The sequence below is a fragment of the Dasypus novemcinctus genome, chromosome 2, assembly GCF_030445035.2.
Source record: "Dasypus novemcinctus isolate mDasNov1 chromosome 2, mDasNov1.1.hap2, whole genome shotgun sequence".
NCBI classification, from domain to species: domain Eukaryota; kingdom Metazoa; phylum Chordata; class Mammalia; order Cingulata; family Dasypodidae; genus Dasypus; species Dasypus novemcinctus.
Genome location: NC_080674.1, coordinates 58,446,838 through 58,468,230, shown reverse-complemented (window position 1 = coordinate 58,468,230; position 21,393 = coordinate 58,446,838).

Below are 21,393 nucleotides of genomic sequence, written 5' to 3'. Positions count from 1 at the left end.
ACGGCTGGCCGGACTCGGGAGCTTTCTGTTTGAATCCCGAGCCCTGAACAAGAGTTTCAAATGTCTTTTATACCGCTAGGAAAGGCCAAATGGTCGCTTTGTTTCAGTTCAATAAGCTTCAATTAGCATATATATCTTCCACATCTTAGGTAAGCTTTTAGCATGGACTCCAGACATTCTAGATAAGCCTTTTAGCATATTTACTTTTTGCATTTCCCCTAAATACTTAAAGTTTATAGCCCTTGCATTGTTAAACTGTTTCCTGGGACTGGAGCCTGTTATTGTCCCTAAGGGCAGGACTGCAGCCTCTTACCTTCCCACACCCACAACCTTCAGCTTAGGTTATCTCTGAAGAGACAAAGAGCCTTCCACCCATAGCCCACATCAGAAGAGCAGATTTTTTATTGATCTTTTGCAAATAAATAAATTGCCATGAAAAGTAACAAGACCTGGTAAAACTATTTGCTTCAGAATTCTGAGGAATCAGTGAGAATCACTTTAATATAAATTCTCTTGGGTCATCAGTCTGTATTCATGAAGTCATTTCATCTGGACTAGAAAGACTATTCTTGTATGGTCTGTAAGTTGTCTAAATGATTTCAGCTCTAAGTTAGGAAATCTGTACCTACTTTTCCCCACCACCTTGAAATATTAATATATAGGAATATCAGGAGCAATCCTTTTCACAAGACTCAGAGACTATCTAATTTTGTGGAAGAAACAAATCCTAACCCGAAGCATGCCACAGAACCGAAGCATGCCACAGAACCTTCAGGCAAGCATCAGAGGAAAGCAGAAACTACTTGTTGATAAGACTGAATGGCTGCAATTAATTCATTAGAGTAGCTAATAAAGAAAAATGGCAAAGAACAAAACTCTCAGTTGGGGTATGATAAAAAGCTATTACAACACGGTTTGATCAATGTTATCCCTGAGGGTAAGACCGCAAAGAAGTGAGGAGATTGACCCAAATCCAAGGTCATCCAATCATTCTGAAAAGATTACAATCTTTGGAACATTTATAACAACAACATTTTATCTTTACAAAACCAAGTGAGGGAAGGTGAAGCTTCTTTTTTGATTTACAAACCTCTCCATACAGGTCTTACAATAATATTGAGTTAATTAAGAATATTGATTATACCAAGCAAACCTAATTATTTCTATTAATCCTGTTTTCATAAGTGAAATAACTATCAAGGTGATTTTTCAAGGGGACTCTGGGAAATCTCAGTGTTTTCATTTCAGAAGATTTTTGACAACTTCATTTTTCTGAATTTGTGATATGATCTTGAGAATGCAAAATCAAAAGGAGTGTAAGAGGATATTTGATCACTTGGTTAAGAGAAGTACAGGTGCCTGTTAACAGAGAATGGTTGTAGCTTCATTATCTATTAATAAAAATGACAATACAACATTTTAAAATACATATATGCAATTGCAATAATCCAGCTTTTGTGAAAATGAGAAACTTATTTTTTGATTAAGAATGTAAAGTCAGCAAAAACATTTCTCTTGAAAATCAAAATCTCTACTATATTGGAAGATTACACAGAAGATAACAAATAGCATATTATTTTTTTGTAAGAAAAGACCCAAACTTAATATCAAATGTTATTTTAACAAGAAGAAAACCAAATCTTAATTTTCATCAATATAGTAAGTTGGCAGCAAAAGATTTAAAAACTTTAATTTTTTTTTGTTTTTTTTACTTTTTTTATTGAATGTTATCCTTCATACATGAACGTACATAAATAATATGTGCATAGTAAAAGTTTTGAACTTGCAGAAAACCATGTGTATCAACATAGAGGGCTCCCATACATTACTCCACCACAAACACATTTACATTGTTGTGAAACAGTTGTTACAAACTATGAAAGAGCATCCTCAGAATAGTACTACTACAATACTACTACTACAAAATACTACTACAATAACTAATATCTTATATTTGGTGTATTTTCCCCCAACCCCTCTGCTCATTAATACCCTGTATTAGTATTATATACTTGTTATAGTTCATGAATTAATATTCTCATATTTGTATTGTTAAGCACAATCCATTTTCCACCACAGAATTCATTGTATTATACAGTCCCAAGCTTTGTTAAAATTATGATATGAAAGAGCCCAACAAATCTGAGCTAATGTGAACAAAAGTTAACACATTCTATGCATCCTTGTATATTCATTATTTGCTGATATTATAAACCTAGACAAATAACATTCACGTTTCTTAAATCTTCTACAGCTTTCTCCTGTAAGAATAAATATTTTTAAAATAAATTTTCTTAGCTTTTAAAGGAACAGGAGGCAGCTACCTTTTCTTCTTCTCTTTGAAAGTTCTCCTTGAAGACATAGCCCTTTGGAATGTAACTAAGTTTCACAGGGCCAGATATTCCCAATGCCTGATTTTACAATGGAGAAAACACTTCAAAGTCTTAGGTCTCATAATCTTTCAAAATGTGAACACATGCCTCCAGAATTAGCTTAGTTTATCTCATTGGAAAAAAAAACAAATTATATTATTCTTTCGGAGAACAATTAACTAGGCCAATGCCTATCTTAATTCCCAAGTGAACTGTGTATCTGCTTTGCGGTATAATGGAGTGAAATTTCACATTGACTTTGTGCTCTGTTGAGGGCTATCTAAATGCATGAGCTTTATTACGCTTACTCAATGGCAAATCAGTTTTCTTTCTTTCCATATTGATCTGGAAAGGTCTCTTTGTTGGTAAGATTTTTACTTACCCAGCAATGTACATACTCAGTTTTTGTCCTTCACTGGGTTCTTCCATCTTCTGGATCAGCTTGACACTTTATTTTAGGATAAATCTGCTCTCTTTTTCCCTTGGGAAAAACCTCATTACTTCATATACACAGCTGAATGTCTTTTCCATTATAATTCCTTATATAGCCCTAGCCACTAAACACAGTTTTAACATATATGTATTTTTCTCTTATGATTATTTTCACATGTTATAATGTATGTGTATGGATATATGCATATATATTAATATTAATTCAATGGTTTAAATTATACAAGGATCCTGGGAGAATATATCAATCTGTTTTGGTACATGTTTAATATAATTAACATTGATTAAAAAAATGTTTGACAAAAGCAAGAAAAAAAGGATACAAAAAACTTGAAAAAACAAAAGAATTAAAAATTAGAAAAAAAGTGTTGGTCAGAATTATGTATCCTGGGGGAGGGGGTCTGTTAAAAGATAAGCTGCCATCTACAACTTTTCTAAAAAAAAATTTTTAAAGATAAGTTGCTCTAGCCTCATCCCTCTGTCTTCTTTTCAAATTTGGGATAATTTTATTACCCCAAAGGGGTACCTGTAGAGAACCCCATTCCCCCATACTCCAATTTCCAGATATTCTATTGGCTTTGCAAATAGTTAACAAGTGTACACTGGATACAGATCCCTGCTCTATGGGGTAGAAAAGTGGCAATGTGGAGACAATGGAAAGAACATGAATTTCAATGTAAGTAGAATTTACAAATGTGAAACTTTAACTCATCTGAGTGTCAGTTTCCTCATCTGTAAAATGGGTAATTTTAACACACACATAGTTGAGGGTTTTTTTCCCTTTCTTAGCATTTCAGCTGTTATTTTAAGAATTGGCAATAATCACAGGAATGATAGGGCTCAGCAACTGGGAGCTGCTATTATCATCAACCTCATTGTTCTTACGATCATTGTTGTTTAGAGGATGAGCTTATTGAATTAAGAAGCATACCATCTAGAGAGAAATTGTTGCTGACCCAACCCTCCCATCTCCTAGACCACATATGAATTTCAAGCTATTATTGCAATAAAAGTGCTTTATGCTGGCAAAGCAAAGAAGCATACTATCTAGAACAAGGAAATAAAAACAGTAAACATGCATGGATGATCTTGTAATATGTAGTAATGAAGAGGGCTAGAGAATGAGATGAATCTGGGACTTAGCAGAAAACCAACACATGGCCATGGAATTCCACCTGGAAATCCTGAGAGAAAGACCCCAACCAGAAAGCTTCTGGAACCAGTGAGAATTTTTCTTGATCATCTGGGATCAAGAAAAAGCCCCAGATATTCTCAAGGGGCCTTATTTCCTCCCCACCCTCAATTGACAGGGGGAGTAATCAATTAAAACAGCAAACAGCTAGGACCTCTCCCTTGAACATTAGCAAGTGGGAGGAATAATTAATGGTTTAAAAAGCAAGTGCAGAGGCTAAATTAACCCTTTCCCCCTTCTCTGCCTGCACCTGCCCCCAAGTATACCTGGGAACCCCTAATCTGTTAATTTCTCCCATTTCTACATTTCTATTCTCTTCCCTCATTTCCTTAATAAAGTACCAGCCTAACTAAACCGGCATGTTCTTGAATTCTTTTATGTAACACAGCCAAGAACCTAGAGTAAGAGCTGGAATAGAGATGTAGAAAGAACTAAAGGGGACTTCGGAGGAAAGGGAACTCATTCTTAGAATAATTTCTACTTCTAGACAATTATGGCTTTTCTGAATCTTTTTGTTTAATGCAAAAATTGGTAAGTCCCTACCAGTTTACAAGATAAACAAATGGTTCATACTTTTCTTTGAATAAGAACTTTTTAACACTCATGTCTGACAATGTCACACAGGGAACTGAAAGAGAGGTGAGGAGAAAGGGACCAAGCAGAGGTTCCCAGCTCCACCCAGTTACTACGGGGAAGGGATGATGAGAGGAAGAGCACATTGTTCCCCTCAAGGAGAGAGGGAATCACAGACAATGAGCATCTTCTTCTGCTCAGCCAGGTGTGGAGAGAGACCTTACTATGTTGGATGCTTCAGAGATAAAGGCAAGTGAAGTTCAGGAGTTAGCTACCTTTCATCTTCACAGTGTGTTGAAGTGACGATTGCTGGACTCTAGATAAAATTGGGATCAGTAATGACAATGGTATTATTACCTGTTATTCAGCCAATACATAGCCTATGCCAGGAACTGAAGGGAACTCCACCTCCCACACCCCTCACCCTTGAGTAACTGAGAAAGGGATTTCAATGCTGGTCATTATTAGAAACAACCTCCAAAAGAACAAAGGGTGGTTTGCTTGAGATGGTGGATAAAAGGAATTCCACGATAGTTCTGAGATTCAGTGTGGGAATGAAAAGAAACAGTTACTTCCCAATTTTCCATGTTCTTTTGGGAAGGATTAAAGCATGAATCCCAGATAAGACATATTGGTTTTGTAGAGTTAGCACTCAGAAGAACTCTACTTCTGGCCCATATCACTATTGATATCCTAATAAAATTAATAATGAGCTGATATTTATTAAACACTTACTATACACAAGGCATAATGCTAAGAATTTTATATATATTTTCATTTTTATTTTTAGTACAATCTTTGGGCACGTTATCACCAATTTTAGAGTAAATGGCAGAGTGAGAATTCTATTCCAGATCTGGTTAACTCTGAAGTCAATGTGCAGTTACTGTGGTTTTGTTAATGAACTTCTCAAAATATTATTATTCCTCTATTTCAGATATGCCCAAATTGGAAAGAATAGCTATAGGTGTGAAGGTTTCACATGGTGCATCAACATTCCATGAAACTAAATATCTGGGGACATTCATGAACATTTTATATGAATGTATGTGCTGTTGTAAGAAACAAAGATTAGTTTAGTTTTCACATAAAGGAAGAAAACAATGATTAATGTAACCTGGCAGCCTACTGCCTCAGTCTCCCACTCCCGGGTTAAACAGCAACAAAGGAAACCAGCTTAAGCCAGTCCTATAGGCAGTAAAAAAATAAAAAAAAAATAAAAAAGGAGGATGCCCAAGAAAGAGCGAAGCCAATAATTCGGCACTACATTCTGTTCCTTATTTGGCAAAGGGGAGCAGGTAAAAACAAAAATGGTTGGAATGTGATGAGGGAAGCAGTTAATCACAAGCTTTTGCGCAGGAAAGTTAGATCTTCTCAGGCTGTAACTTTTGAAGTATCTAATTTATGGAGAAACGGAGGAAGGGCTTGCGTGCTAGGATTAGGGGTATAAATTGTGTCATTTTTCTTTGTTCGGGGCGCCAGCCATGTTTTCTGGTTGTGCACCCCTTCTTGCAAGATTGAGAATAAATTCTTTTATTCTCCACAATAGGGTGAGCCTTATTTTTTTCCAGAAGATTTCTTTCTAGCACTGCATATGGCTATTTTTACACATAAGAACAGGCATTTGTATGCTTGTAAAAATGAAGCTAAATTATATAATTCTGTTCACACAACTCACATTTTAAGCTATTTTGTTGACTGTGTATGATCGACTTATAATTATGTGGTAAGGTTAAAAATGAGCATGATAACAGCTGAAACCAAAGCCACTCTTGAAGAGGTAACTGAATTTTTTAAAGAAGGGGCTACCTCCATAAGGTGCCCAGAGTGAAAGGTGGGTGAGGAGAAGACAACCATCATGAGAGAGACCTAAATAGTGCATATTAGACATGACCAGGAAGTTGGGAGTAAAAGGAGAGTGTAAAAGAGAAGAAAAAGGACATGAGAAATAATCGAGAAGACATTCAAGTAACACGGTAGAATTATGGAAGGATTCTTGAATGAATTTCTAAGACTCAGTTTTAAGTTGGTTTTATTTGTGGTCTCCACATCAATTACTACAATTTTCTTCTGATCTTTCAATAGAGTCTATCGCATAAGCTTTGGTGTACTTATGAGTGTGCATTGGATGTATGTGTATAGATATATATTAGAAAAAATAAGATGTGATAATTTATAATTGGATTAATTCAGAGGAGAACTTGAAAATAGAAGTCCTTGAGAAGTCAAATAATGAATGGGAATGATAACCAATTTTATCTAGTCTTTGTAGTCCTGGTGATCCTTGTTAACAGGGTTAAAATGAGATTAATGAACAAGTTGTTATACTGAAACAGAAAAGAATAATTTTGAGTATTACGCTCAAATAAATGAAATAGATAAGTGGAAGGAGTATACAGATTTCCATGAAAATAAAATTTACCTTCAGACCTCATTGGTATCTTTCAATATTTAACCTAAGAGTATATTTAAGTTGTGAATTTTAGAGTATTTCTATGCCTTCATGGGTGTGTTGATGGAGGCTTTGTCAGGCCATCAACAACAAGGCATAATAAAACTATAAATTTCACATTCTACATGGTAATGAGATTATCTTTTCATCTGTAGATGATTGATATTTTCTGAAGAGAACAGGGGTGTTATGGAGCCATCTGTATACCAAGTGACTGACGTTTTACTTTAAAATGCTCTAGAATCACAACTTACTCTGTTGTTTATGCCAGTCATTCATAGGTTTGAAAGTTCCATGAAAATTGGCACTACCCTGAAAACATTTCTCTCACTATACAGCATGACAGTTCTATTACATAAATGAACAAGATTATATGGATAGCATAGTTGTGCTTTTGAATAACCATACACAACTCCAGTACTGCAATGCGGTGAATGAAATTTGTCCATTTTCATCATGTCAGCAGAGCTTTGGAAATCATTGATCTTCAATCAAGCATCACGTAACTGTTTCCTCTCTAACCTGAAGGGCCTACCTTGCATTATGTTGTAGTTATATCAACTATTTCAAGACAAGAAGGTGAAAAAAATGACTTTAACTTCTGATTTTTTTTAAACAGAAAAGTTGTAGATTTATAGAAGATTCATGCAGAAAATACAGAGTTCCTATATATGTACATTCCCTCCCCTCATGCCCCACCCACAGGAAGTCAGGGACACACCTAGGTACCTAGGGGTCATCTCCCAAGCGCTCTCTTAGCCCTGCCCCTTTTCAATTGTATGCAGATATTTCAGTTTGTTTCCATTCCACAGCCCAGGGAGATGTTAGGTCTAATCAAAAAGGCCTGACCGTATTTTAAACCTAGAAACCCGGAACAAGCAGCACTAACTAAGGAGTATGGCCCTGTGGCGGAGCCTCTTCACCCAATTTTCAATTTGACTAAATTGAAAATAGCCCGGGGGTGGGGCCAAGGCCCCCAACAACCCCTGGAGACTGAAGGCCATATGCCTCAGTGTGTATACAATTTGGGGGCAGTGAAACAACCCTCACAGAACTTTGGATACAGGTGACCAGTTCACTAATATTCTGGGAGATGCAGAGGGGAGGAGGCAACAAATAGTGTTGGGAGGTGTTGGGTACTCCACTTGGGTTTGGCGACAGGAGGTTACTGCTACCCTGTAGGTTGGTCTCTGTGGCCTTTTGGCCTTTGGCCACCCCTATGGCCGTGTTTCCCACCGGGGAATACATTATAGGAATTGATCTCCTGTGCCACTGAACATCCCAGCAGTGATTGAGAGGCTGTGTTCTCTCATTCCAACAAATTCTGGCCATTATAGTTGAGTAAGTGACAGACCATGCACCCTCAATGTTTCTACTTCCTCATTGCATTGACCAATGATGGCAATACTGCCTCCTTGGTGGGGAAAAGGCCTTTGCCATCCCCATCCAGGAGGAGGACAAGGATTGATTCACTTTCCATGTAAGGCCTACAGTATACCTTCACTGTACTACTGTAGGACCATTTAAACTCCCACTATCTGCCACCAATGGATGGGTCAGGATTTGATTTAACTACTCTTGCCCAAAGGACTTTACGTGTTCCATTGTATTGATGACATCACGTTGGTGGACCAGAGCAAGGAGGAAACTTCCCATGCTTCAACAGTCTGGCTGGGATATAAGTGCTGACAAAATGTAATGCTCAGCCCAGCCAGTCACTTTCTTGGTTATCATATGAGCCAGAGCCCAGCACCAAACATGGTATAGAACAAATTACTGTCCATGAAGACATCCACCTCCAAAAAAGAGGCTCAGCAGTTGATTGGGCTATTTGCATAGTGCTGCCAATATAGTTCTCATCCTAGTATCTTCATGGCACCCTTTTATTGGATGAAATGGAAAGCAGGTGCTTTCCATTGGGGATCAGAGGAGAATCAGGACTTGTAAGAGATAACAGTGACTGTTTCTGCTGCACTGCCTCTAGGCCTTTAGAGTCTGGACCTCTGTTCAAGCTTCAGGTTTCTGCCACCTGTGCCCATGCTGACTGGTCCCTTAGGTATAAGGAAGGAGCAACCAGAATTCATAGACCCCTTGGTTTTGGGACCAAGAAGTTCCCAGATGGATGCAACTCATTTTTGCAAAGAAGATTATTCAGATTTTGATTGGGATTACATTAAATTTGTAAATCACTTTGGGCAAAATTGACACCTCAGCAATATTTAGTCTTACAGTCCATGCCCATGGGTTGCCCTTCCATTTATCTAGGACTTCTTTGATTTCCTTTAGCAGTGTTTTGTAGTTTTTCCATGTATAAGTCTTTAATTTCTTGGTTAAATTTACTGATAGATACTTGATTCTTTTAGTTGCTATTGTAAATAAATTTTTCTTCATGTCCTCTTCAGATTGATTACTAGTGTATAGAAACATTAGTGAATGTTGCATGTTGACCTTGTATCCCACCATTTGCTGAATTCATTTATTAACTCTAGTAGCTTTGTTATGGATTTTTTTAGGATTTCCTTTTAATATATGTAGAATATATAATCTGCAAATAGGGAAAGTTTTACTTCTTCCTTTATAACTTGGATGCCTATTACTTCTTGTTCTTTCATAATTGCTCTGGCTATGATCATGGCAGTTGGCTCTGGAGTTCAGTGCCTTGTCAGTGGGCCCTACTTTCAAATTTGTGATCCTTAGTGTGATGGAGTTGGATTCTGATGTGAACTTTCTACACAAGCCTCTTCTGTCACTTTTACTGAACCTGTGGTTGGCGCTGGGGTTGATGTATATCCAGGAAACTTCAATCTCTGGACTGGCCATGTGCCAGCTGGGCCCTGAGCCTCAGCAGAGTTAATAGCTTCTACTCTCCAGTTTGTTGGACTTGCACAGGTCACAAGGAGGTGAAGATGCTCAGCCACCATACCAGGGAACCGAGAGTTCCTACAACTCTAAGCAGGAGAATCACATCCATCAACCATGTGGGATCTAAGCCTCCTCTTGATATAGAGGTGGAGTGGACATCTCCAACCCAGGGTCCACAGGATGAAGGAATAAAACATGAGAGTGAACTTACTGGTATTCTATTATAGAACTATTTTGACTAATAATGGAAGAAATTGTAACATTGATCTGGAGAAAGTTGCCATGGTAGTTGCTGAGGGCAGGAAGAGGGAAGAAGTGATGACAAGTGGGGGCATTTTTGGGATTGGAGTTGTCCTAAATGATATTGCAGGGACAGATGCTGGACATTATATATCCTGCCATAACCCACTGAATGTACTGGGGAAGAGTGTAAACTACAATGTAAACTATAATCCATGCAGAGCAGCAGTGCTCCAAAATGTATTCACCAAATACAATGAATGTGGCACAATGACGAAAGAGATTGTTGATATGGGAGGAGTAGGGGGGTGGGGTGCGGGGTATGTGGGAACCTCTTATATATTTCTTTTTATTCCCCTCCCCCGCTTGTGGCTTGCTTGCTGTCTGCTTTCTATGTCCATTCGCTCTGCAGTCTTCTGTTGCCTGTATTTATTTTTACTGATTACCCCCCCTTGTGGCTTGCTTGTTGTTTGCTCTCTGTATCCATTCGCTGTGTGCTCTTCTGTGTTTTTACTTGTTTCCCTTTTTGTTGCGTCACCTTGCTGAGTCGGCTCTCTGCACCACTTGCAGGCCGGTGGCTCTCTGTGGCATGCGGGCGAGCCTGCCTTAACAAGGAGGCCTGGGGACGTGAACCCAGGGCCGTGAACCCAGGGCCTCCCATATGATAGACAGGAGACCAACTGACTGAGCCATAGCCGTTTCCCCTCTTGTATTTTTTAACATAACGTTTTTTGTGATCTATGTATCTTTAAAAAAAAGACAATTTAATTTAAAAATTTTTCTTTAATTAAAAAAAATAAAAGAATTTCCAATACAATATTGCATAACAGTGATGACAGTGAGCTTCTGTTTTAGTTTCCTATGTTGCTCAAAGCAAATACCCTGAAATGTGTTGGGTTAAACAGTGGGAATTATTCACTCATGGTTTTGAGGCTGGAAAATCAAGGCAACATCAAGGCAATGCTTTGTTCCCAAAGACCACATTCTGGCAATCCTTGACTCCTCTGTCACACAGCAAGGCACATGTGGCATCTGCTAGTCTCTTCTATCCTGGGTTTCACTGATTTGAGAGTACTCCAGTAATAGGATTAAGACCCATCCTGTTTGAGGTAGGTTACATCTTAACTGCAGTAATCTCATCAAAAGGTCCTACTTAAAATGGGTTCACACCCATAGGAATGGATGAAGCATAAGAACATGCTTTTTCTGGGAGTACATACACTGTCACAGCATTCTTGTTCCAGATCTTAGGATCAGTCTTTCACCCCTTTATTATGTTGAGGATGTTTCCTTCCATTCCTAGTTTTCTAATTGTTCTTATCAGGAAAGGATGATGGATTTTATCAAATGTCTTTTCTAATTAATTGATATGATCATGTTTGTGTTTATGGTGTTTTTCCCCCCCTTCATTCTACTAATATGGTATATTACATTAATTGATTATTTTTATTGTACCATTCTTACATACCTGGGACAAATTCTACTTGACCATGGTGTGTAATTCTTTTTAACGTGTTGTTAGATTAATTTTGCTTGTGTTTTTGAAGACTTTTGTGTCTATATTACAAAGAGATATTGGTATGTAATTTTCTCTTCCTGTGGTGTCTTTAATCTATCTTTGGTGTTAGAGCGGATGTTGGCCTCATAAAATAAGTTGGGAAGTGTTCCCTCCTCTAATATTTTTGGAAGACTTTGAGAAAGATTGGTGTTAATTCTTGAAATGCCTGGTAAAATTCAACCATGAATTTTCTCATCCTGGGCTTTTCTTTGTTGGGAGGTTTTTGTTTACCAAATCAATCTCCTTACTAGTTTTTGGTCTGTTTAGGTTTTCTATTTCTTCTTTAGTCAGTGTAAGTAGTTTGTGTGCTTCTAGGAATTTGTACATTTCATCTAGGGTATCTAATTTGTTGGCATGTAGTTCCCTTATAATACCTCTGTATTTCTGTGGGGTCAGATTTAGTTGTTTGAGTTATCTTTTTCCCTTTGTCAGTCTAGGTAAAGTAGTACTGATTTTACTGATCTTTTTGAAGAACCAACTTTTGGTTTCATGGATTCTGTCATTTTTTTAAAATTTTCTATTTCATTTATCTCCACTCTATGTTATTTTGTTCCTTATACTTCCTTTGGGTTTATTTAGTTCATCTTTCTCTAGAACTTCCAAATACCTCTGTTTGAGGTCTGTCTTCTTTCATAATGTAATTATTTAGAGCTCTCAATTTCCCTCTTAGCACAGCCTTCAGGTATCTCATAAGTTTTGATATGTTGTTTTCATTTTCATTTGCCTCAAGATATTTACTAATTTCCCTTTTTTTTAATTTATTGAAGTATATCATAACATAAACAAGTGTATAATAATAGCTGTGAAGTTACAAAACAAACATATATAACATCATACAAGACTCTCATAACTCTCTCTACCACCAATAACTTGCATTGTTGTTAAACCTTTTTAACTAATGATTAAAGAGCATTGTCAAAATATTGCTACTAACCAAAGTATTTTCCCCCAACCAACCCTATTATTATTATCTTTATATCATTTATATATGGACATACATAAACAATTAAGGGTACAGTAAAAGTTGTAAACTTGCAAAGCAAACATGCATAACATCATACAGGGGTCCCTTACATCAACAGCATGCATTGTCGTGAGACATTTGTTACAAATTATGAAGGAATATTGTTAAAATCTTACTACTAATCACAGTCCTTATCTTATATTTGGTGTTTTCCCCCCAACCCACCCTATTAATTTCCCTTTTGATTTCTTTAACCCATTGATTTTTAAGCATGTGTTGTTTAATATCCCTCAATCTTTCCACTAATGCCTTTCATAAAAATTTATTTAATTTTTTGGAATGATCCATTTTGAGTCCCTTCTCATTTCTTTCTGTATTTGTTTTCCATATATGTTCTTTGTGGTTACCATGGGGCTTAAATTTAACATCTTATAACAATCACACTTGATTTGATAACTTAACTTCAATAGCATATACATGTATTCTTTCTATTCCCCTCTGTTGTCTACCTTTTATTGTACTTGATACATATTATAGCTTTATACAGTTTATGTCTAAAACTACCCATTTATCATTACTTTTTATTCATTTGCATTTAAGAATATGTAGGAAGTAAAAGGTGGAGTTACATATCCATGAAACAAGCAATAGTACTGGTGTTTATATTTATCTTTATCCGAGACCTTTATTTTTTTATGTTGCTTCAATCCACTGTCTATTGTCCTTTCCTTTCAATCAGAAATCCCTTTAGCATTGCTCGTAGGACAAGTCTAGTGGAGGCAAAGTCCTCCATCTTTTGTTTATCTGAGAATGTCTTAATCATTCCCTCATTTTTGAAATACAGTATTGCCAGATATAAAATTCTTGTTTAGCAATTGTATTCTTTCAACACTATAAATATTTCTTCCCACAGGCTTCTATCTTCTATGATTTCTGATAAGAAATTGGCACTTAATCTTATTGGGATTTCCTTGTACATAACATGTCACCTTTCTCTTGCAAATTTTAGAATTCTCCTTGTCCTGGCATTTGACAATTTGAATACTATGTGTCTATGAGTGGCTCTCTTCTAATTTATCCTGTTAGGGGTTCACTGGGATTCTTGAATGTATATTCATGTATTTCATTAAACTTGGCAAGTTTTCTACCATTATTTCTTTAAATATTACTTCTGTCCATTTCTCTTCTTCTCTAGGACTTCTGTAATGTATATATTGGTATGCTTGAAGTTGTTCAACAGGCTTCCTAAGCTGTGTTCACTTTTCATTCTTTTTTTCTTTCTGCTCCTTGGTCTGGATCATTTATTTTCTCTTATTTTTGAGTTTACTGATTTTTTCTTCTGCCAGCTCCAATCTGCTTGTGAAACACTCTCAGAAATTTTTCATTTTGGTAATTGAAGTCTTCAACTCCAGTACTTCTGTTAGGTTCCTTTTATAATTGCTATCTCTTTATTGAGATGCTAACATTGTTTATTCACTGTTTTCTTGATATTGTATAATTTTTGCCCTGTATTTCCTTCTTCTCCTTAAGCATATTGATGATATTTTTTTAAAAGTCTTTGTTCAGTATGTCCACAGTTTTCTTCATTGATGGTTTCTGAATTTTTATCTTGTTGCTTCGGTGGGTCATCATTTTATGTTTCTTTGTCTTGTAATCTTTCTTGCACACTGTACATCTTACTATTTTAAAAGGTTAACTGTGAGATTTCATTGCTGAGCTGTTTCTTTCCTAAGTTTATATCCAGTTAGTGATGTGACAGTTATTTCCTTGAGTTCAAGGAGTGAACAAAAACAAACCACCAAAAACCACATTTCCACATTTTGTAGTCTTTGCAAATTTGCTCTGTTTTAACTAATGTCCTACTTCAGAGTTTAGATCATGTATCAAGAAGTTCAGCCAGACACAAATGTAAAGTGCTGGGTCCTCTCTGTGTTTTTTGAGCATGTTTCTTGTCCTGGGTTTGTGATACCTCCCTTATTTACAGGAATTAGAATGCCCCCTCTACCTCCTATGAGATAGATTTCACTCTCCCATCCCCCAGGTGCTTTATCGTATGACTTAAAGTGGTAATCTTTTGCCCCAGGCCACTCTGACTTAGTTGTTTCTTACACTGTCTGCAAGCCACTTCAACTTGCAGCATAAGTTCTTGAAAATGATCAAAGATAAGTTCCTGGTTCAGTTTTTTAGACTGCCAACTGATAGCTTGGCACCAACATGCATGCACCCTTGCATGTGCACAGGGGTTACTCTTCTCCCTCCGGACATGGGCCAGAGTCCTACAAACAGAAGTAGAGGCTGGCTCCACACCACGCTGGGGAGGGCATAAGGGAGGGTACAGCAAGGGCAAAGGGAGCTTCTCCTACCATTTTCAAAGCTCTGTTTTCTTGACTTAGCACTCACCCAGTTATTTCAACCCTTTAACTATTTTCCAGACTTTTATGGAAAATGGCTCTACCAGTTTGTTTGTTTGTTTTTCTTTTTCAAAGAATCTTTGAGGGAGCAGCACCCTGCATAATCTTATGTCACTGTCTTGGTTGACAAGTCTGAAAAGTAACTTTTATGTGATCAGTGTGGAACTTAATAAATAGTCAATTTTGTCTATGTTTTTAGATTATTTTTAAATTTTGGGTCTACTTTCTATGAAGAATAATAGTTCACTATTTAGGAAATGGCTGTTCTTTTTACATTATATATATTCCACTACTCTTTTGGTGGAAACCTTGAATTATCTAAATACCTCTAAGAATATATTTAGTTCAAGATCATCTATGAATCTTTTCTTCAGTAATCTAAAAAATTCATCATGTGTGTCTTAACAGGGACCTCAGTTTCCTTGCTTTGAAATATTACTGACTTTCTGAAAGTGATTTTCTTTGCTCCTTCACTTTTCCCCTCTTCTCTTCTTCTTCATCTCCTCTATCATTAGAGATAAAAGCTGAAACTCGATAACTGCTGGAACATTTAATGTAGAAACTTGGAAAGAAAAACATGGCATGCTATTATTCTTCCCATTTTAAAATTACAACTATTTTCAGCTTTAATTATCAAAACCTTTATTTAGAAAGTCATGACTTATTTTAAGTGCTTAATCTTTTTTTCATTTACCTTTCTCTTTGTTAGAATGAAGCAGAGGGTGATGGAGGTGTCCTCTGGTGGCTGCTTCTTTGTTATTGTGATCTCATTTCTCACTGACACATAGGAAATGGTGTTCAAATTATCCAACCCACATAACCTACCATATCCGAATCTGAGTTTAATTTCTTTGCCTTATTTTAATAATATCATTTTTTCCAAGTTTGAAAACTTCATACTGAATGAAGCTGTCATTTCAGGACCAAAAGCAGCCCTGGTGCAAATTTGAAAGTTCTGTGAGCAGAGAACAGTTTGACTCTTTGGTACACAATAAATACCTTTTTCAGTGGAATGCAAGGACATTTAACTAAAGCCTTTCTGGAGTTGGTGGGAGGAGAGAAACCTGATTTATGGCATTTACTCATTTCCATGCCATAGTAGCTGATTCCAAGCTGTCACTGTAATGTAACTAAATGTGGAATTGGGAGTAGATTCACAGTAGCACAGCATTATATTTCCACCATACAGATATGATAGATATAAATAACCTCAAGAACACCAGTAATAGTAAAAGTAGTAAAATAACTAGAAAGTGATGAGTTTTTAATACTTATCTTTTTAAACGAAATTTATTTAATAGGAATATATCATTAAATTTTTAATGAAGAATGTGTATAAAGATTGGCTCACAAAATTGCAAATTTGATAATTGGGTTTCACAGGCCAGTGCAAGATGACTTCACATGCTACTGGCCCTTCCTCCCTTTTTCAATGTCCTCTTAGGAACCTAAGACTCATTGAGGGAAAGAAACTTTTCCAAGGTTATACCATCTGTGACAGTTTGATGCTGGATGGACCCCAGAAAATTTTGTCCTTAGAACTAATCCATTCCTACAAACCTATAGTAGGTGGGCCCTTTTGATTAGATTACCTCAGTAGGAATGATCCAAGGTGAGTCTTAATCCTCTTACTGGAGTCCTTTATAAACAGGATGAATATGGAGAAAGAGGCAGAGGGAGAACCCACATAAGCACAGAGAAAATGTCATGGGAACAGAGACAGAAAACCATGAGAGCAAAGAATGAAATCAATGGGACCTAGGAGAGGAAGCCAGAAGTTGAAACAGCAAAACCAAGAAGAGAAGGAAGAAGTTAGAAGATGCCTCCATGTTCCAATCTTTGGGAAGAAAGCACTGCCAGATGAAACCTTGATTTGCACACTTTCACAGCTTCAGAACTGTAAGCTTGCAACCTAATAAAATCCTCATTATAAAAACGAACCCATTTTTTTGTATATTGCTTTCAGTAGCATTTAACAAACTAAAAGACCATTTAATAAGTGAAGATATTGAGATTCTTATTCAGGCATGTTAGACTTACCAGTCTTACATGTTATTTATCCTCTTAGTAATTTTATGAGGTTTATTTTACTAGTTTTTTTAACAGATGATGGAAACTGAGGTTTAGAAATATTGAGGAATGTTTTCAAGGTCACATAGATTATGGATGGAGAAAACTATCCTCTTTAAAAGTCCATCACTTTTTCACCACAATATGCTCTCTACCTCAACCTCAATATACTCTTTGTGTGGAAAAGGAAACATTTCATTTCCTGAGTATGTCTGAATTTTAGAATTTGGTGTTACATCCTTTTGGAAGCATGTTTATTAAAAATAAGTCAAAAGGAGAGGACCATGCTCAAGGCAAAATAATAGATCTGTAACATTTAAATGTCAAGCAATGACACCTTGCCAGAAGTCTTATTTTTAATAACTTAAGCCTCCTAATATTTTTACAACTATATCATTTAGGTTAATCCTAATTTCACCTATGAAAAGAGGTTATCACTCAATATTGGAAATACAGAATTTAATTTATTGCTTTCTTTGGAATATAAGAGCTGTATTTGAAAAGCTTAATCTGTCTGAATTAGACAGAAGTCTGATATTCTCAGCTTGACTTCATTTTTTCTCACTGATGACGACCTTCCTCAAGGTTATGGAGTAGATGGTTCTCAGCAGCCTCTGCTTCATATTCATCTACTGTGTGATATTAGAAGGGTTCTTCTTCTAGAAATCAAGAACTCAGTTACACATCTCTCTGATTGGCTTGTTTTAGAGAATATGCTCTTCTCTGGACAAATCCCAGGGTAAAGAGGAATGATATTTTATGATGGGTCAGACCCAGGTCAATTCCCTAATCTGTGGATGGTATGAAAAGTTCATTGTTAACATTTTTTAGGGAGGGGTGAGAAAAGTAGCATTACTTTTTTTAAAAATAATTTGTATTTTTTCTATTTGAAGAAGCTTTAGATTACATAAATGTTGGTAATGGGAAGACTTTCTGAACAACCTAAAATAATAACTGAGTCCACTCTAATAAATTCTATTTTTTGATGCTCTCCTCATTTTTCAGTGTCTGGTATTTTGCACAGCAAATTAGTCAAGCAAGGCCTCTTATATGATACTGACAAGGCTTGGACCATGGAAAAAATATCGGCATTAAGATTGGTGTATTACAAATGAGGCAAGATGGCATCAGATTAAGTGTACCCACACCATCTCTCCTACAAAAAATGGCTGAGTGGGTGCAAAGTCCTGCCTGAGTGAGTTGTTTTGGGAACTCACAAAGCAGGAGGTCCCAGGGCATTGATCTAGAGAGAACAGAACAAAAAGAGTGATTGCTCAAGGTAAAACTATGAGTTTCTGGTGCTTCAGATGGGAGCTGTGGGATGGCTAAGCCCCTCCCTCAGGGCAGGAAGCTGTAACAATCCCTGACTCTCTCTGGCCACTTGGCCACTTGGCCAGAGAAGACTAACTCTGAGACTAGGAGTGTTCTGGTGAATGGTGGAGAAGGTTCCCCCAAGTGCAGGTTCAATTTTCTGGACCCCACTTTTTTGAGCTTTGAGGAGTATACCAGCTGGCTTGAGGAGAAACCAGGAAGAGGGGAGAGGTAAATCTGCTGAGAAGCCTGATTTAGCTAACCTCCCTGGGATAGGAAAAATTAGTCTGGGAGAAGGTGGAGTCAGGCAACTAACTAGTTCTGTACAACTCACTTAAGGGAGGGGGACAGTAGGAAGTGCTTAATAAGCTTCCAAGAGCATATTTAGGGTTCCTGGCAAGGTATGGGTGCTCTCTCTCAAAGAGAATGAGAGTCATTTTTTCCTGTAGTGAGTTCAGTCACCAGGGTCCTATTTGAATTTCAAAAGGGAATTCTCACACAGGCATTGCTTTCTGCTGCCCTAGGAGAGAAAGCAGTTAGGGGGAAAAAAAAAAAAAGCAGGGGGGTGGGGTGGGGGGGGCGAAAGACAGATTCCTAATCAGCAGTTTATCCAATTGCAGATTCATACCTGACCCAGGGAAAGGGCCTTTTTCTGAAGATCTAATCAAACCAACAAGAAAGTTTAGCTCAGTGGAGGAGTTTCTGCCTTGAATATACAAGGTCTCTAGTTCAAAACCTGGCTTCTCTTAGAGGAGTGATCCGTTGTGATATTAAACATCTAGCTGATACTTTAGGACATGGAAAACATAGACATTACCCTTGTATTAGCTTCCCTTGGGTCTCTTATTTTTCCTAAAAAAGGAAAAGTTTCCTTTTTAAGATAATTTAACTTAGTTTACTCTCTAAAACACTCTTCAAAATCTGTAATGACAAAGGTAAAGGGTAATTGATTGATAAATACTGGCAGTCTGACAAACTCCACAGGGGCTTAAGAGAAAAGTCTGTTTCTTTGTAGTGTTTGGTTAACTCCTTGCTTGTGGGTCTGTTTGTTTTTGTGTTTTCTTGTCTTTCCTTTCTCTATATTCCACACTCCCTCCTTTTTTTAAAAATTAGGTGCACCAGCTTGTTTCTTATCTGCTGCATTTCCTCTTCCTTGATTTCCTCTTTTCAGTGTATACCAATGCTATCTCTTTTCCTTCCCACAACTTTTTATCGTCTGCCTTCTGTTGTTGTTCTTACATTCCACCTCTTTTTGATTAACCCCTAATTTTTCTGGCTTTTTATTTCTAACACTTTTATTGTGTTTTCTACCTTTTATTAACTCTTTCTCTTTTTGTCCTTTCTTTTCTCTTTCTCTCTTTTCTCATCACATTGGCCTTTTAATTCATACTATGTTCTTCTCCATTATCAGTTTCCTATGTCATTGTAGGCACTCCACTTTTTTATCGCTATAACCCAACACTGCTTAAATGAGTTTAATATTCATTCACCTAGGTTTTATACGGTTTTTCTGCTAACTTTTACTATCAATATTACTATTATACTTTTTCTTTTCTTACTTCTTTTGCATTCACTGGCCTTAATCTTTTTCCTTTAAGGGAACTTAGACAACAAAGTATCAAAGAGAAAGCTTAATGCACACACATACAAAAGCAACTAAATAAAACCCAAGACTAGAGGGAGAGCTAATCAACTGAACAAACTCATCAAGAAAAAATGATGACCAGACAGCAACAAAAAATTACAAACCATACCAATAACCAGGAAGACATGGCCCAGTCCAAAGAACAAATTCAAAACCAGAAAGAGGAGCAGAACATCAAACAACTAATCAAAGCTGTCCAAACAAATATCATGAACTAACTTAATGAAGTGAAGGAAGAGAATAAGGATATTAAGAAAACACTTGGGAGAGCATACTGAAGAAATTATACACATACACTAAAAGATAACAAATATGATGGTGATGAACGGCACACTCCAAAAAATCAAAAATACACTCTCAGCAAATAACAGCAAAGTTGAACAGGCAGAGGAAAGAATTAGTGATGTGGAAGACAGTACATCTGAACTCAAATAGATAGTAGAATTGATAGATAAAAAGATAGAAAAAAATCCAGCAGGAACTTAGGGATTTGAATGACAACACAAAACACACAAATATATGCATTATAGGCATCCCAGAAGGAGAAAATAAGGAAAGGGGACAGAAGGGGTGTTGGAAGAAATAATGACTTAAAATTTCCCAAACCTATTGAGGAAGATGGATGTATATGTGCAGGAAGCACAGTACACCCCAAACAGTATAAATCCCAACAGGCCTACTCCAAGACTTATACTTGTCAAATTATACAATGCACAAGACAAAGAGAAAATATTGAAGACAGCAAGAGAAAAGAGAAACATCACATACAAAGGAAGTACAATAGGATTAGCTGCAGATTTCTCATCTGAAACCATGGAGGCAAGAAGGCAGTGGTATGACATAGTCAAGGTACTAAAAGAAAAAAAAATGCCCAGAAAAACTTTTCAGCCATGAATACTCTATCCAGCAAAGCTGACATTCAAAAATGGTGGAGAGTTCAAAATATTCACAGATAAACAGAAACTGAGAGTTTGCCAATAAAAAACCTGCCCTTCAAGAAATACCAAATGGAGTTCTGGAGGTTGAAAGAAAAAATGGGTGAGACAGAGTTGGAGGAGAGTATAAAGACAACTAAAAAGACAAAAGGAGAAATTAAAAAAAGACATATGGCATACACAAATCCAGAGAAAATAAGGCTAATGCAGAGTAATAACACTCAATGTTAATTGATTAAACTCACCAGAGACACAAATTGGCTGAATAGATTAGGAAATATGACCTATCTATATGCTGTCTACAAGAAACCCACCTTAGACGCAGGTATTCAAGGAAGCTGAAAGTGAATGGCTGTAA